Genomic DNA, 18,877 nt, shown 5'->3' with positions numbered 1-18,877 from the left:
CGGGCCGCGAAGTTCTGGCTTTACCTCCATGAAGTTACTACGCTTGTTCATTGAGAGGACTGTGCCCTGGAGACCTGTAGGACAGTCAGTTCCTGGTGTGTTCTCTACTTATGTGCACCTCAGGCCTCACCTGGGGAGATACCTCCTTGTGTTCAGATGGGAGGCACCCAGTTTCACGACGAAAGAAAAATGCAAATTCATTTACATCCAGTTAAGTTCTTTACTTACTATCGGGAAATTGAAGCGTGTATTTCTTTAAGTTACTGTAAACCTCTGTACCTTTCCGTGAGGATGATATTTGGGATTTAGGAACCTCAGAGATGAAAGTTGGCATGTGAATTATTTGCATTCTCGGCAATTTCGGAATAACTAAAAATCTGAAGGATGATATTTCTCCTTGTTTTTCAAAGTCAAGTTTGATACTGGTAATTCCCTCAAGAGTTTTCTTTCTTGAAAAATGGTAGTGCCGCCAAATCCTTCGAAGTGTAACCTATAAAAGGTTTAGAACTACTTAAAAATTCATGTTTGTGTGTGGGGGGCTCCGCCCACAGGGCCTGCCTGCCCGCCCGCCCACCCACCACGGATGAGAATAAGTCTACCAAGACACGATCTGCTTGGGGAGGAAAGGTGGCAGATCTCTCAGAGGAGAAGGGCCAAGACCCTTTTCCTCAGTGGGCTTTTATTGGGTTCATTTTGCACAGGAATATAGGTAAAGCTCATCAATCATTGTCAGGCAGTAAGGATCAAACAATAGATAACGTATAAAGAACTATGAGGGCTTATTCTGAGTCAGGGTCAGTTAGCTAAAGGGCTATAAAACTTTGGAGAACAAACTCATTTCATGCTTGGACCCTTATCAGAAAACTAAGGATATTCTTAGCAAAACAGGTTTCATGGGCTTTTTTGTATACCTTCTTAGCCCTGATTGCCCCGGGGAACCTGCCCTTTCCAGCACAGGAGTGCCCTGCCCTCTGTCATTGTTTCAGGCTTAAGTCAGGCAGGGGAGGTAAGGCAGCCAAGAGATTAGGAGACTTCTTGCAGATGGAATGAGGACTCAGGCTATGTCAAAGCTGAGGGGTGAGGGTCCAATATCCCCTTTTCCTATAGCCCCCCCCCCAAGTCCTTCCCTATGGGCCTCTTCCTGACCATGCCTGCCTTAGGTCGTCCCTCCCTTGAGGAATCTTACCCGTCATTGGCTAACTGGTCAGGCTCAGGGCCAAGCAGGGTAAAGTAAAGTGGGCAGGGGCGGCACCCCTGCCAGGGAGATAAGCTTTGCCTCTTTCGTTACTTATGGCCGGAGGTCTCTGACTCAGCCTTAGCCATGGGGGGGATACAGCTTCTGAAACCAGGCAGGTCGGTTCCCAACATTTGTGGTAAACTAGCCATTTTAAAGTGTACATTACAGTTCAGAGGTGTTAAGCACAACATTCACATTGTGCAACCATCACCACTGTACATCTCCAGAACTTTTTCTTCATCCTAAACAGAAACACTCTACCTAGTAACTCCCTCTGTCTATCTGCACTGAGCCTCTGGTGACCTCTAATTCTTTTTCTTTGTAAATTTGACTATTCTGGGTACTTCGTATAAATGGAATCATACAATATTTGTTCTTTGTCTAGTTTACTTCACTTACTGTGATGTTTTCAAGGTTCATTCATATTTGTAATGTATCAATTTCATTTTTAAGATTCAATAATATTATGTTGTATGTATATACCACATTTTGTTTATCTATTCATCCATCTACTTTTTGGCAATTGTGAATATTTCATTAACGTCTGTTAACTGAATAGGCAGTACGCTTTTTTTCGTATCCACTTACTACTGAACCTTTTAACAAACTATAGAAATGATCCCTGATAGTATAGTCTTTGAATCTTTTAGTACATCTTTTAATTTGGAGGTTTTGTCTGTTAACAGTAGTGTTGTAATGAAGATCTTTATTTAGCTTTTTATATATTTTGGGTAATTTCCTTAGGCTCATTCCAGTAGAGAAATTAGTGAATATTTGAAAAGCTTTTGAGAGTAATTGGCAAATTGCTTTGTATTTGAGCATGTAAAATGTTTATTGTTCTTTAAAAGGGTTCAAGGTTTGGTTTTAATTCAGGCTGCACAACTTTCATCAGTGTGAAATCTCTCTCACCATGTCAAACTGGCTTCGGCTAGCAAAATACTTCATTAATTCCAGCAGATAAACAGTTTTGAGTAAGAAAATCAAGCTCTGAGAACAGTTAACATTAGTCTGTAATTTAAAACAAAATTAGGGCTAATGTTTCATACTGCATTTTACATCCTCCTCATACAGAACCCAGAACGTAATTTTCCTAACTAAGGCAGTCACTGATACTGGTAGACAGTTGTGTGTGCGCACACACACGCATCTATTTCTCTCTGTCTCTGTCTCTGTCTCTGTCTCTCTCCCTCTCCCTCCCTCCACTTCCTGCCCTGTCCCTCCCCTAAACAACAAAAATCAGAGCATGTCAAAGGAAAAAGGTTTGTTATGGTATTGATCAAAACCCTTGGAGTCAATAGACAGTCTATCTGAGCTTTGAGAATATTGTTTTGCTCTTGAGCCTATGTTAAGGGAATATGTTGTGTTCTGAAATAAAGAATTTTGGATAGTACCATCATTTCCCACTTTAAAATCTTAGAAGCAACAAAAAGCATTATTTTGTCTTATTTTGGAGGATAAGAAATAAGAAAATCTACAGATTTTTATTTAGTTAAAGAGCAAAACAACTCTGGCATAGTAGATAGGCAGTTCACATAGTCAGCCAATGTCTGAGGTATCATTAATAACAAAGTCTCAGTTCATTCCTGTTGGTCCTGTTGGTTCATTCCTACCTGATCCTAACGAAAAAGGAAGTTTATGGCTCTTCACAGCAAATTCTAGCAGGACAAGATGACCCTAACCCTTTATTCACATCCTTAGAAACAGAGTACTGGAAAGCATGTGATACTTTTTAAAAATTCTTGTTTATTCTGTTATAACTTTGTCCCAATTTTTCTTGCTTTGCCCTCTGTCCATCCCCAGCTCCCACAGTCCATCCCCACACCGTTGTCCATGTCCATGGGTCATTAATACATGTTCTTTGACTAATCCCTACTTCTTTTTTCTATCATTATCACCCTCCCTCCATTCTCTGGTAGCTGTCAGTCTGTCCCGTTTCCATGTCTCTGGTTCTGTTTTGCTTGTTAGTTTATTTTGTTCATTAGATTCCTCTTACAAGTGAGATCATATGGTATTTGTCTTTCACTGACTGGCTTATTTCACTTGGCATAATACTCTCCAGTTCCACCCATGATGTTGTAAAGGGTAGGAATTCCTTCTTTCTTTGTGCTGCATAGTATTTCATTCTATAAATGTAGCACAGTTTTTTAATCTGTTCATCTACTGATGGGTGGGTGCTAAGAGTTCCCAGCACTTGGCTATTTATTATATGTAGCATTGCTATGAACATAGGGATGCATAAATTCTTTTGAATTGGTGTTTCAGCATTCTTAGTGTATAATCCCAGCAGTGGAGTCACTGAGTCAAAAGGCAGTTCCATTTTTAATTTTTTGAGGAAATTCCATACTGTTTTCCATAGTGGCTGCACCAGTCTGCCTTCTCACCAAAAGCGCACTAGGGTTCCCTTTTCTCCACATTCTCGCCAGCACTTGGTTGTTGATTTATTAATGATGGCCATACTAACAGGTGTGAGGTGATAGCTCATTGTGGTTTTAATTTGTATCTCTTTGATGGCTAGTGATGTTGAGCATTTTTTCATATGTCTGTGGGCCTTTTGTAGGTACTCCTCGGCGAAGTGTCTGTTTACTCCTTTGCCCATTTTAAAATTGGATTGTTTGTCTTCCTGGTGTTGAGTCGTATGGGTTCTTTATATATTTTGGCGATTAAACCCTTGTTGATGTATCATTGGTGAATATGTTCTCCCATACATTCGAGTCAGTTCCCTTTTAATTTTGATGGTGGTTTCTTTAGCCATGCAGCAGCTTTTTAATTTGATGTAGTCCCATTTGTTTAGTTTTTTTCTTTATTTCATTTGCCCTAGGACACAGGTGGCAAACACATGGCCCTCCACCTTGTTTTATCCCACCCTGCACCTTGTCTCTACCCAGCTGCAGTGCTGAGCTCTCCCTTAACTGTTATATTCGGCCCTTTGAAGGCAACCACGAGGCTGATGTGGCCCCTGGTGAAAATGAGTTTGACACCCCTGCCCTAGGAGATACATCAGCAAAAATACTGTATGTGGGATATTTGAAATTTTATTGCCTGTTTTTTCTGCTAGGACTTTTATGGTATCACAACTTTATGTTTAAGTCTTTTATCCATTTTGAGTTTATTCTGGTGTGTGGTGTAAGATGATGGCCTAGTTTCATTTTTTTGCATGTACCAGTCCAGTTCTACCAACACCATTTATTGAAGAGCTTATTTTTACTCCATTTTATGCTCTGTCCTCTTTGTTAAATATTAATTGACCATAGAGACATGAGTTTATTTCTGGGCTCTGTATTCTGTTCCATTGATCCATGTGTCTGTTGTTATGATTACAGTACCAGACTGTTTTGATTACGGTGGCCTTGTAGTATAAGTGTGATATCAAGTATTGTTGGTTGTGATCCCTCCTACTTGTTCTTTCTAAAGATTGCTGAGGCTCTTTGGGCTCTTTCTGGGTTCCATATAAATTTTTGAAGTATTTGTTCTAGATCTGTGTAATATGCCATTGGTATTTAGTAGGAATTGGGTTGAACCTATAGATTACTTTGGGTAGTGGGGGCATTTTAATGATGTTAATTCTTCCAATCCATGAACATGGTATATGCTTCCATTTATTTGTATATTCCTCAGTTTCTTTCTTCAGTGTTGTGTAGTTTTCCAAGTACAGGTCTTTCACCTCCTTGGTTAAATTCATTCCTAGGTACTTTTTAATTTAACTTAATTTAATTAATTTTTTTAAATTAAATTTAATTTTCTGTTGCTATAGTAAATGGGATTTTTTTTCTTAGTTTCTCTTTCTGATAGTTTTTCATCATTGGTGTTCAAAAACCACCAGTTTCTGAATATTGACTTTCTATCCCACTACCTTGTTGAATTTACTTACTAGGTCGAGTAGTTTTTTGGTGGACCTTACAGGGTTTCCTATGTACACTATCACATTTGCAAATAACAACAGTTTTATTTTCTCCTTTCCAATTTGGATTCCTTTTATTTCTTCTTGTCTGTCTGATCTCCGTGGCTAGGACCTCCAGTACTAGATTGAATAAGAGTGGTGAAAGCTGATGCCCTTGTCTTGTTCCTGATCTTAAGGGAAATAATTTTAGTTTTTGCCCATTGAATATGATGTTGGCAGCAGGTTTTCCATATATGGCCTTTATTATATTGAGGTATACTCCCTCTATTCCCACTTTGGTGAGTGTTTTTATCATAAATGGGTGCTGGATTTTATCAAATGCTTTTTCTGCATTTATTGATATGATCATGTCATTTTTGTATTTCATTTTATTCATGCAATGTATCACGTTTATTGTCTTGTGAATGTTGTACCATCTTTGCATCTCTGCAATAAATCCCACTTGATCATGGTGTATAATCTTTTTGATATGTTGTAGGGTGTGGTTTGCTAGTATTTTGTTGAGGATTTTAGCATCTGTGTTCATCAGAGATACTGGTCTGTAGTTTTCTTTCTTGTGTCTTTAACCTGGTTTTGGGATTAGGATAATTCTGGCTTCATAAAAAGAGTTTGGGAGTCTTCCCTCTTCTTGATTTTTTTGGAACGGTTTGAGAAGGATAGCTGTTCTTTGAATGTTTGGTAAAATTTGCCTGTGAAGCCATCTATCTGGTCCAGGGCTTTTGTGTGTTGGTAGTTTTTTGATTACTGCTTAAATTTTGCTGGTTTTCTGCTTATTCCTGATTCAGTTTGGGGAGATTGTATGTTTCTAGAAATTTATCCATTTAGCCCAGTTTGTCCAGTTTCTTGGCAGATTATAGTTGTTCGTAGTAAATTCCTACAATCGTCTGTATTTCTGTAGTATCAGTCGTAACTTCTCTTTTGTTTCTGATTTTATTTATTTCGGTCCTCTCTCTTTTTTTCTTGATGAATCTGGTTTAAAGTCTTGTCAATTTTGTTTATCTTTTCAGAGAACCGGCTCCTGGATTCGTTGATCCTTTGAATTGTAATTTTTAGTCTCTATGTCATTCAATTCTGCTTGGATCTTGATTATTTCCTTCCTTCTGCTTGCTCTGGGCTTTTTTTTTGTTGTTGTTGTTCTTCTAGTTCTTTTAGATGTGGCCTTAGATTGAGATTTTTCTATCTTCTTTAGGTAGGCCTGTATTGCTATGAACTTCTCTATCAGGACTGCCTTTTCTGTGTCCCATAGGTTTTGGGTGGTTGTGTGTTGATTTTCATTTGTTTCCAGAAACTTCGTGATTTCTCCCTTGACCTCATTGTTAACCCATTCATTGTTTAATAACATGTTATTCAGTCTCCATGAATTTGAATGTTTTTGAGTTTTTTTCTTGAGTTTGGTTTCTAGTTTCAAGCCACTGTGACCTGAGAAGATGCTTGATATGATTTCTATTTTCTTGAGTTTGTGAAGGCTTGTTTTGTGTTCTACCGTGTGGTCTCTTTTTTTTTTCAAATTGCAGGAGAAAGTTTATTTAGAAAGTTACAGAGGTAGTAGAAGGGCCCTTGGAGCTTAGGAGATGCACCTGGGGGGAAGAAGAATGGGAAGGGAAAGGCACAGGCTCACTGTTTCTTCATCTTGAGGTTTTTAAAAATAGTTTCTAAAATACGTATATTGTTTTAGAGAGAGAGGAAGGAGAGATAGAAACATTTATGTGAAAGAGAAACATCAATTGGTTCAAACCTACAACCTAGGTACATGCCCTGTCCAGGAATCAAGCTGCCATTGGTATATGGGACAAAGCTTCAACCAACTGAGCCAGGCCATCTTGAGGGCTTTAAACGCTGGGACTTTAGGGGAGGATATCAATAGAATATTCTCCAGCTTTATGCTGATGCACCAAAATGAGATTGATTCCCCTCACTTAATCCTTGGTTGTGGTTGGCACAAATGGCACTAATTGGATTTTTATTATCTGTCTCCCCAAGTGGGGCGATTTAAGCTATTTACCCTCTTTGGGGAGAAGTGTAAACCATTTGCATCCTGGGTTGAGGAAGATAGGATTTTATGATTTACTAGATGTCTGTAAATGGCCTGGCAATTTAACTATCTGTCTCAGTTTTCTTATTCCACTTGTCCTGGCTCACTAGCCTGTTTCACAACTCCTCAAACCCCATGACCTCCTTAAATCAGGTAATTGTTAGAGACAAAGGGAGGGGGCCCAGTTCCAGGCTTCTTTACAGAATCTGGAGGCAAAGGCCAGATGGATTGAAAAAGGGAAATTAGGCATGTAGACAGAGGATGTTGAAGCCAGGTTCCCCTCCAGCATTCCTCACTGTGCCTCACTTACTTTCCCTTAGGCTGATGGTAAGACAGCATTGGCTGAGCATTAGGCCCAAACCTAGCCCCAGCAGGAACTAACACAGGAGTGGGAGGAGGAGTTGGGTTATACTAGCTTTCCTCTCTCTTGAGTTCCCACCCTGGGCCTGGCTGTAGTCAGATGGGGGAGAGGGGAAGAGCCTCATTCCTGGAGTGGGCAAGGCTCCTTCACACTTAACATGGAGCTAAGATCAGGAGAGAGATCTGGTTTATAACACAACCAACGTAAAGAGAGTTCTGGCTGGGCTCGATGGACACTTAGCCCCGCCATTTCCAGGTCCTGTCCATACTCCAGTTGACACCTGGCCAGGCAGTCAGTCTGAGGAGCCCTGGCATGCATAACAGTCTTTCATGTCCATGATCAGAGTAGGCCACGATCTGGATGGTATTTATGGTGTGGAAGTGGAACTTCCCCTGTAGGCGGGTGCTAGCTGCCTTCAGCACAGCCTGGGCATCTGCCTTCTGAGTGATGGTGGTGTGGACAGACAGCACAGACTGAGCCACAGTCAGCACCCAGATATGCAGGCTGTGTAAGGCTTCCACCTCCTCCACTGACAGCAGCATATCTTGAACAGCTGTGAAGTCCAAGCCCTTGGGGGGTCCCTTCTGTTAGCACCAGGATCGTGTTTCTCAGGATGGTCAAAGTTGCTCCCAGACCAGGATGGAAAAGAGGAAGGTACAGATGGGGTCTACATACTTGTACTCTGGCTTGAAGTATAAAATATGGGCTGCCACCAGGATGCCCAAGCTCTGTAACAAGTCTCCTACCACATGGATAAAGGCAGCTCGGACGCTGGGGTTCTCCTGCTGCTGGCTGGTATCATGGCTGTGTCCATGGTTCTGGCTGTACCTATAACCAGACTGGTGAAGAGTCAACCTCATTATGATTTCATGGCCACAGCACAGCCTACCGTTATCAGCATGGTCCTCCCCTTGATCTCATAGTCCCCAGACTATCAGCCACTCCACTGCCAGATACACTAGTACCCCAGTCATGACCCAGATGGACAGCACAGAGAGCAGGGCTCCCAGGATCTCAGCTCGCTGTCAGCCAAAGTTCATGGTCTTGGTGTCTGGCTGGGAGGGTATCTAGAGAGAGAAGTGGCTGATGAGCATGCTGGCAATGTCAGTGAGTGGATAGGCTGCATCAGTCATCATTGCCAAGCTTATGTGCTAGGTACTCACCAATGATTTCTCCAATTATGAACACCAGGCAGATGGCAGAGGCCACATAGAGCTGGCCTCAGGCCCACTCCTTGGGATCATAGTTGACTGCCAGGATCCTTCTGTGCGTGAATAGTAATGGTTGTTCTCCATGGCCAGCTCAGTGTATGGCAACTCCAAGTCAGGTGGGGACACAGAAATCCCACCAGCTCCATCCTGCCACAGAGATTCCATTTAAGACTGGGCTCCAGGCCTGGCGTCCCCAACAGATGCTGCTTATCCGTGGCCATGTGGTCTATCTTTGAGAATGATCCATGTGCATTTGAGAAGAATGTGTTTTTGTTTCTTTGTGGTAAAATGTTCTATAAATATCGGTTTATAGAACATAAATACCTAGAGTATCATTCAATTCTGCAATATTTTTGCTGATTTTTTGATTGGAAGATCAATCCATTGTTGACAGTAGGGTGTTAAAATCTACTACAGTGACTGTATTGCTGTCTATCTCTTTCTTAAAGTCCTCCAATATTTTCTTTATATATTTAGGTGCACCTGTATTGGGTACATACATGTTTACAACAGTACATCCTCATGTCAGACTACTGCCTTAAATATTATGTAGTGACCTTCTGTTTTGAAGTCTATTTTGTCTGATATAAGTATTGCTACCCCAGGTTTTTGTCATATCCATTTGTATGGAATATTTCCCATTTCTTCACTTTCAGTCTGTGTATATCTCTTGTTCTGAGGTGGGTCTCTTGTAGATAGCATCTATGCAGGTCATGTTTCCTTACCCAATCAGCTACTCTATATCTTTTGATTGGAGCATTTAATTCATTTACATTTAAGGTTATTATTAATAGGTACTTATTCACCGCCATTTTTCCCCTTTGTACTTGTCTTCCTCTCCCCTCCCCCGCTTCTTAAAGCAGTCCCTTTGCATCTCTTGCAGTGCTGGCTTGGTGGAGATGTACTCTTCTAGCCTTTTGTTTGGGAAGCTCTTTATTTGCCTTCCATTTTAAATCAGAGCCTTGCTGGATAGAGTAGCTTGGTTGCAGGTCCTTGCTTTTCAGCATTTGGAATATTTTGTGCTGGTCCCTTCTGGCTTATAATGTTTCTGTTGAGAAATCTGCTGGTATCCTCATCAGAGCTCCCTTGTATATTACTAGCTGTTTCTCTCTTGCTGCCTTTAAGATTCCTTGTCTTTAAATTTTGCCATTTTGATTTTAATGTATCTTAGAGTAGGCCTCTGAGTTCATCTTGATTGGGACCCACCATGCATTCTGGACTTGGGTGACTTTTTCCCTTACTTGGTTAGGGAAGTTTTCTGTCATTATTTTTTCAAACAGGATTTCTATCCCTTGCCCCTTTTCTTATATTTCTGGTATCCCTATGATGTGAATGTTGTTACGTTTCATGTTGTCCCAGAGTTCCCTTAAACTCTCCTTGTTCTTTTTGAGTCCTTTTTCATTTCGTTGCTCTGCCTGGGTGTTTTTTTCTACCTTGTCTTCCAACTGGTTGATTCGATCCTCTGTTTCATCTTAGTCTTTTTAATTCCTTCTAGTGAGTTGCTTCTTCATTTCCAACTGGTTCTTATTCAAGGTTTCTATGTCCTTTTCCATGCTGTTGTGGGTCCCTCTATTTTCCTTATAGTTCTAAGTTTCTGAACCTCCTTAGAGCCATTACTTTAAACTCTGTATCTGATAAATTTCTTGCCTTGATTTCACTTAGCACTTTTTCTGGAGATTTCTCCTTTTCTTTTGTTTGGGGGTTGTTTCTTTGTCTCCCCCTTTTAGTTGTTTCCTTGTGTTTGCTTCTATGCATTTGATGGATTTGCTTTGACTTTCTGTCTTGTGGAGTGGCCTTTTGTGTTAGGAATCCTGTGGGACCCAGTGATGCAGGGTCCTTCATCTCCTGATCTGGATGCTCTAGGATTGACCTTTGTGTGGGTTACATGGACTCTCCTGTTGTATTTGGGTCCTGATTATTATTGGCTCATTCATTGGTGGGAACTCCCCTCTGTCTGTCTGGCTGACAGGCACTATCCCCACCACGTGTTCTACATTGTTGTATAGGTGCTGGCAGAACAAAGCACAACAACACAAAAACACCACCAAAATAAGCACCCCCCCCCCCCCCGACCACCACAGCAATATCAGCAACAAGAGAATAAAGAGTAATAACAGTGGAAAGCACAGTGTAATAGTGGAGGAAGGGAAAAAGGAAAAAGAATATGAGAAGACCAGAGGAAAGGGAAGTGATTATGAGAGGAGAATGAGAAAGAGAACTACTACTCGCAATGAATTGAAAGAGGAAAATGTGGAAAAGGAACACAGAAAAGGTAACAAAAATAATAAAAAGAGAAGAGGGAACAGTGATCAAAGGTAAGAGTCGAATAGAAGATATGAAAGAAATTAGAGCACCAAAAATAAAAGGAAAAACAGATAAAAAGGTAAATAAAAAGGCTATAAAAAGGAAAACATAGCTAAGATAATGAAAAAAGAACCAAGTGGATTTGCCTCAGCACAATTTAGGTGTTGTCTCCTGCTTTCCGCCTTTGGATACTGCTCTGATGTCTGAGTCTGGTGTAAGCCAGTGTCAGGTGCTGTCCACGCCTGGCCTTTGACTGCCTTTTCGAAGCTACAGGTGATCTATAGTTTGTGACTGATTCCTCTGAGCTGGTCTGCTCCCAGGGTGAGCCAAGCTACTCTGCAAAGCTGGCTTTTATCAGCATTGGATTAAAGGGTGTGTCAGCAAATATCCTAAGTTACCACAGAATCTGTCTCCTTCTGTCTCTGCTTGCTGGCCTGTTGTCAATCTTAGACTAGTCTGAGACCTGACTATTTCTGAGTGGGCTTTTGGCCACAATGAAGCTGTGATTCCTGGATCTCCTGTGGCAGTTGCCTTTCAGACTACAGGGAAGATGGTGGATATGTTCCTCCTCCCCTGAGCTAGTCTGAGTCTGGGACTATTTCCCTGTACTCAGCAGGGTGGGGTCCCTACTAGGCTTCTGGACCCCAGATTTTGGGTCTGCCAGATGCCAGCCGGGTATTGCTGTGGCTCTCCTGTGAGGGGGGAGCACCAGTCTGTTTCCCAGAATAATGTATGGATTGGCTGCGACCTACTGCCAGTCTCTGATGACCCCTGAGTATGTTTATGTTACTGTCTCCTTAGCAAGGGTTAAGATGCAGGATGGGAGAGAAGAAAAAAGAAAAAAAAAAAACCCAACAAAACAGAACACCAAGATAGAGCAAAACTGAAAAAAGAACAAAAGGTTGCTGAGTGGAGCAAACAGGGTTTCAGACCTTGTGGTGAGGGGATTTCCAGAGGGTGGTGGGAGCGGTATCCCCCAGGGTAAGGTAATTGATTTTCCCCTGGGAGGGGCTAGCTCTTCTCAAGAAAGATGGCTGCTATGGAGCTCAAGTATATCCGGGCCCCCAAAATTGCACAGCCGCTCCCCCAAGACAATCCCCAGTGCTTCCCACTCCAGATTCTCATCACGCGACTCAAGCTCACGTGACTCAAGTTCACGTCACTCTCCCCTTGCTGGGGCCTACATGGGTAGCTGCAAACACAAAGCCTGTGCTTTGCCCCTTTAAGAGGAAAAAAAAAAAGATGGTGGGTTTGTCTCCAGTGGTTTTCACCTACCCCCAGAGCAGAAAGCCCTCCTGGTGCAGGCTCCTTGATCTCCTGATCTGAATGATCTAGGAATGTCTTTTGTGTGGGTTATGTGGACTCTCCTGTTGTATTTGGGTCCTGATTCTTATTGGTCTGTTAGTTGGTGGGAACTTTCTTCTGTCTGGCTGACTAAGGGGATCAACCCCTACCATGTCTGCCTCTGCCTTGATGTGGGTGTGGGTTGGTTCCCCAGTGGGGGCATGTATTGGAGATCACCTGTCATCTCTTTTCTCTCACACCAATGCCTCTCCCCCCTCTCTCCCTAAATCAGTAGATTATATCCTGTAAGCATCGTCTTCTTTCAAGTCTCATATCATCCTGATGGGGTGGAGGAAGGAAAGGAAGAGTCCAGCAGCAAAACTGTATCACTGGATGGTGGCGGGACGCTCATGCCACTCCCTGCAGTGTCAGCCTCAGGCTTCTGCTGCTGTGTTCCTGTTGTGGTCTCTGCAGCCAGCGCTGACGAGCTACCTCTTTCTATCTCTTCATTCCTGGCTCCTTGGTCAGATCGCAGCCTCCTCAGTAAGACTCTGTCCCATTTGCCATTCCAGTGGCTCCCTGGGTGGAGGGCACAGACACAAGTTCAGGTGTGTTGCACCCACTGATGCAAGAAACAGATGTTCGGAGACTTTCAGGACGTTTACAGAGGTGTTTCTTTAATGGCCAACTCTTTTAACCTGCGCAGGGGCGGACTCTCGATGTGTCCCGGAGACACGGTGCTCTGAAGAGCTGCAGATGAGAGAGCTGCGCCGAACGCTCACAGGCTAGCTCTTTTATACAGTGAGAAGCAAGCAAGCAAGTTACAAAAGCGGGAGTTGCTGTTATCTCTGCATAGCTCTGAGCTCTGGAGGAGTTTTGCTCTGGGTTCAGGAGGAACTATCTGTCCGTCTCCTGTTGATAAGCTTATTTCGGATGACGATTTGTTTCTCTTCCTTATCCATTCTAGTGACCTTCAAGGGGTTTTCTGCTTAGCAATGCTTATAATTGTCTAGCCCTCTTTCCTAGCTCTCAACAAGGTGCAGAGGTGTAGCTGCTCCAGTTGCTTCTTCCTGAGGAGGATATTATAATTTCCTCAAATTGGTTCCTGTTCCAAATCAGTGCAGCCAGATGTTCCAGGCTGGGTGACAGTGGCCTCATCTCTGCCAGGAGAGCCTGGGCCACCTGCCCCAGAGTGCCCTCACAGGTGGCATGCATTTGCACACTCACATGCACACCTGCACACTCTACTCACAGACATTCACACCCACTGTCACTCACACTCAGCTGCGTTTTTGAATTCCTTGCTCTGTGGTTTAGCTGTAAGACTGGTCCAGGGCTAGGAGCAAGTGGACAGAGCTTGCAGCTACTCTGCAGCCTTCTTGGAATCCCCCAAAGTGTATAATATTTAAATGAAGAGTCCAAGATCCCCTGATTGTGTCCTTTAACTTGCTTTGTCAGTATAGCCTGGTCACAATTGCTTCCCATAAAAGAGCAGAAAAATGGTTTTTCTTGATCAGCACATTGAACCCAAAAAAGAATCAGCAAAATGACACTACATCAATTTCACTAGCAACGCAGTCCTTTTGCCACTGGTTGGGCTGCTGTATGTCTCTCTCCTACCCTGTTAGGCTTGTGGACAAATACTTACTAGGCCATTGTTGGTTTTATCTCATAAAGAACCTAGTAAGAAAATTACAAGGCAATCAATGGATAAACTGAACTGTACATATAGGGGGCAGTTTGGAAAATACCCACAACAGGCATTTCTCAGGTCTAAAATATTGTGTCTTTGCTGCTACTCTTTTGACTGTTCCTGAAAATTCAGAGTACAAACAAGTCCTAAAATAAAAATTTTAAACTCACTAGCATTCTCTCTCATCATTAGACAGAAAATCAGAGTAATGCTACATACAACCACAATTGTAAAAGGTGTAGAATATGTGCTGACGCTGCCTGGACATATCTTTCAGTGATGAACTGGAGTACTCCCCTACAGAAAACAAAAGTTTCTGGCCCTGGCTGGTGTGGCTCAGTGGATTGATTGCTGGCCTGTGAACCAAAGAATGGCAGGTTCAATTCCCAGTCAGGGCACATGCCTGGGTTACGCCCCCAGTAAGGGGCGAGTGAGAGGCAACCACACATTGATGTTTCTCTCCCTCTCTTTCTCCCTCCCTTCCCCCCTCTCTAAAAATAAATAAATATATTTTTTAAAAAACACAAAAGTTTCTGGCATACCCACTTAGTTTCATTGGTTGGAAAAGAAAATTCTACTCTGAGCTAAGTTCTTTGAGAAAAGATACTCCTTTTAATATGTCACTTCCCCCACTAACTTAACAAAAACAAAAACCTAAACAAAAGGCTCTTGTCCACTTTGCCTAATATTGTATAGAGTTTACAAGAAGAGAAGAAACTAACATGAACACCCCATTATCAGCAAAGACTAAAAACCACCTGGATCATATAATACATATGCCACTGCTTTTGTGTGTGTGTTTTTAAGTGCCGAGGTGGGCTTAAAGCTGCCAGACTGCATGCACATCTACAGCAATAAGGGCTGCTTCTATTCCATCTATAACTTGTATGAGGGAAAGAGAGGAACAGGGAAAAGAGAGAAGAGAGGAAAATTGTAGCCCCCACCCCCTACCCCAAATAAAAAAGAAATTCCATAACAGAGAAATCTATGTGGCAAGCATAATGGAAGAGTGTGGTCCCCAAATGGATGGTTCTGCAGAAGCTAATGTTCTGCTGGTTTTCCTTAGAGACCTATTTTGAAAAAATTAAAAAAGGAGATTTTGAAATAATTCAGTCCTGGCAGAAATTCAAATCCCAACATTAAGTAAAATCATTGTTCACCAAATTAATTCCTTTTATCTTTTTTCTTTATTGTTAACTCTTGCAGATATCCCCATTCCCACCATTCCCCCCGTCGCCCCTCACCACTGCCCTCATCCTCCCAGTTCCTGTCTGTGTCCCTCTGGCCATCATCATCATTGTTATCTTTTTTCTCTCTCTTCTTAAACATTATGTTCATGTTATAGAGGGATTATTTTTTTTGTTTGCTTTTTTCCAATCATTAGGAGAATGAGGAATACTGAATCCATCACTACATAGATGGCACAGTTGAGATTCCAGATTCATATTTCCAGGTACCAAGAGTTCCTCTAAATGCCACAATCAAGTCAGCCTTCATTTATATTTCTTTCTGCTGAACACAGCAATGTGCATTGGTATCTGAAGTGTAATTGCATTTTATTAGGTCAGTATTTTTTGAAGCAAAGCAGCTGTTTGGAATTGAACACTCCCATCCTTTTTTTGTTTTATAAAACTGAACTGCATCTTTATACTTTATTTTACATTCAATCAATTAGCACAGATGCCCTTCCCAATCCCATAGCGCAGTGCATTGCAACACAGCAACCTGGATCTTTCATGAAATTTGGTTTAGTCAATCGTCCACTATCTGATTAGGGGTGGTGCACTAACATCAAATGGCCAATCTAGAATGTGGATTCCTTCTTATTCAACTGGAGCTCTATGATATGTAGCATCACAAACTCGAATCAAAGTTGTTACTTCATACTTCTTAAGATTCTCTGTGAACTTGTTGAGGGTAGCATTGGTAGGGTTGTTAGTTATCAGAAAATACATGTTCTCATAGGAGATCTCCACAGGGCTTGGATGGTTCATTATGTGGCAAGTAAAAAGTGTGAGCGTGCGTGTTTGAGTATAATGGGGAAAATGGAAGAAGAAATCTATAAATCTTGAAATGTTTCACAGCAGAAAACATTAGAAAGAACACTAAAATGCCTGTTATCAGTGTTTTTTCTGTTCAACTTGTTTATTCTTTAAAAAGCTTCTCTCTTCAAGATAAGCAGAAGTATTTAGAATGCACTTGAATCTAAATTCAACTTGGGCCTCAATGTCTGAAAATGGATATCTCCAGATTTCCCCCCAAATCCAGCTATGTACAAAGTTTAAGCAGCCTTTACTACATTTAGGTACTAGTGGGACAAGTTAAAAGTGTAGGTCACTTTCCACTTTTGTTTATTTGATGCTTACTTTTATTGGAGTCATTAAAAGAAATATGCTTGCAATAAAAAAAAAAAACCCAACTCTTTGAGTTCTGTCTCTGTGTCTAGAGTCTTCAAGACATTGTTAATTATGGTACATAGAATGCCCAAGCTCACTTGTCAGTAAAAATGCTTTGCTGAGCTTGGCAGAAATCTGCCCTCATGCTCAGAATTGCCATAAATGTGTAACATATATTCCAACAAAAACGACTTGCAAGCTGGAGACTGGGAATTGATGTCCAGTAATGGAAGTGAGGGAGTGCCTTTTTCCTCAGTCACCTTGATGTCAGCAGTGATGATGACTACTCCCTAGCCTTGGTGATACCTACCCAGTGGAGCCTCAGGAGAGGGGCCAGTGGCAGCTGTGCGTGTTCAAGATTTGGTCTTGCTGCTACTCCCACTGCTGCCCTCACTGCCCTGTGCTGCTGTCTAGCTGCAAGTTACTTCTAGTGAGAGTATTGATTTGAAATTGGCATCTTCCATGTCAGGTATATTATTATATTTTTCCCCTTTAAATATTTTTATGTGGTGGTAAACATAAAAAGTAAAATTTATCATATGAACCATTTTTAAGTGTACAGTAAGTAGTATTAGGTACATTCATATCTTTTTGCAACCATCCACCTTTAGAACATTTTCATTTTGCAGCTGAAACTTGGTACTCATTAAACAATAACTCCCCATTTCCCCCATTCTCCAGCCCCTAGCAAACACCTTTGTGCCTCTATGGATTTGACTACTCTTAAGTACCTCTCATAAGTGGAGTCATACATTTATCTTTTTTGTAATTGGATTATTTTACTTATTGTAATGTCTTTGAATGTTGTAGCATGTGTCAGAATTTATTTTAAGGCTGAATATTCCATTATTTCTATTGTATTACCACATTTTGCTTATTTACCTGTCCATGGACTTGGGTTGCTTCTATGTTTTAGCTGTCTTGAATAATGTTATGAATGTGGGTGTACAGATATCTCTTTGAGACCCTACCTTTTATTATTTGTTTTTTAAATTAAATTTATTGGTGTAACACTGGTTAATATTATATGTTTTAGATATACAATTCTATAATACATCATCTGCACTTTGCATTGTGTGCTCACCACCCAAAGTCTAGTCTTCTGTTACCATATATTTGATCCCTTGGATCCTCCCTCCTCTCCCTTCCCCTCTGGTAACCACCGTACTGTTGTCCTGTGTCTAGGAGTTTGTTTGTTTGTTGCTTGCTGTTTTATATTCCACATGATTGAAATATGTTTTTTGTCCTTTTATATCTGACTTATTTCGCTTAGCATGATACTTTCAAGATCCATCCATGTTGTTGCAAATGGCAGTATTTCATCTTTTCTTATGGCTGAGTATTATTCCATTATATATATGTGCCACATCATCTTTATTTGGCTATCTGTTGAAGGACACTTTTACGTCGATTCCCTGCCTTGGCTATTGTGAGCAATGCTGCTGTGAACGTAGAGGTACATATATCTTTACAAATAAGTGTTTTCAAATTTTTTGGCTAGATGCCCAGAAGAGGGGTTGCTGGGTCATATGGTAGCTCCATTCTTAATTTTTTGAGGAACTGCCAGAGTGTTTTCCATAGAGTCTGCATCAAATTATATTCCCACCAGCAGTGAGTGAGGGTTTCCTTTTCTCCACATCCTCTTCAACACTTATTTCTTGTGTTATTGATAGTAGTCATTCTAATAGGTAGTATCTCATTGTGATTTTGATATGTATTTCCCTTATAGCTAATGAAGTTGAGCATCTTCTCATATATCTGTTGGCTATCTGTATGTCTTCTTGGGAAAGTGTTCAGGTCCTCTGCCCATTAAAAAAAGAAGTTTATTGATTTTAGAGAGAGAGAGGAAGGGAAAGAGAGAAACATTGATATGTCATTCCATTTATTCATTCATTCATTGGTTGATTCTTGTATGTGCCCTACCGGGGATCAAACCCGCAGCCTTGGTGTATTGGGACAATGCTCTAACCAACTGAGCTACTTGTCCAGAGCCTCTGCCCATTTTTTTATTTAATTGTTTTTGTTGTTGAGTTGTATGAGGTCTTTGTTTATTTTGGATGTCAGCCTCTTCATGAAGGTATCATTTGCAAATATCTTTGCCTATACAGTTGGTTGCTTTTTTGTTTTGTTGGTTTCTTTTTCTTTGCAGAAGCTCTTTAATTTGATGTAGTCCCATTTATTTATTTTTGTTTTTACTTCCCATGCCTGTGGGTCATGTTCATAAAAATTCCTTGAGACCAAGGTACATAAGTTTAGTACCTGTGTTTTCTTCTCTGTATTTTATTGTTTCATCTCTTACGTTTCTGGGGAGGAATGTTCAAGCTTAATGCAAAATTTGATGCAGATTCGTTGCTCTACTCAGTCATTTTGAATGTGAGGGCCACACAGTACACATGCATACTCAATGGTGTCTACCTCTCCCACTGACTAGTACAGTGAAGTCGTCATTGTTCACACATGC

The 18,877-nt window shown here is 41.2% G+C and overlaps 1 protein-coding gene and 2 pseudogenes across 2 annotated transcripts in view; 1 reads left to right on the top strand and 2 right to left on the bottom strand.

Annotated features, from left to right (window-relative positions):
• Positions 1-18,877, top strand: part of SEH1L (SEH1 like nucleoporin) — a 59,699-nt gene that overhangs the window by 906 nt on the left and 39,916 nt on the right. The window lies entirely within an intron of this gene.
• Positions 7,821-9,267, bottom strand: LOC112322830 (proton-coupled zinc antiporter SLC30A2-like; annotated as a pseudogene).
• LOC128779390 (protein tyrosine phosphatase type IVA 2 pseudogene) lies at positions 15,313-16,320 on the bottom strand (annotated as a pseudogene).

This window comes from Desmodus rotundus, chromosome 10, assembly GCF_022682495.2.
Source record: "Desmodus rotundus isolate HL8 chromosome 10, HLdesRot8A.1, whole genome shotgun sequence".
Lineage (NCBI taxonomy): Eukaryota > Metazoa > Chordata > Mammalia > Chiroptera > Phyllostomidae > Desmodus > Desmodus rotundus.
The sequence above is the reverse complement of the archived record's forward strand: the minus strand, read 5'-3'. Positions and strand labels throughout refer to the sequence as shown.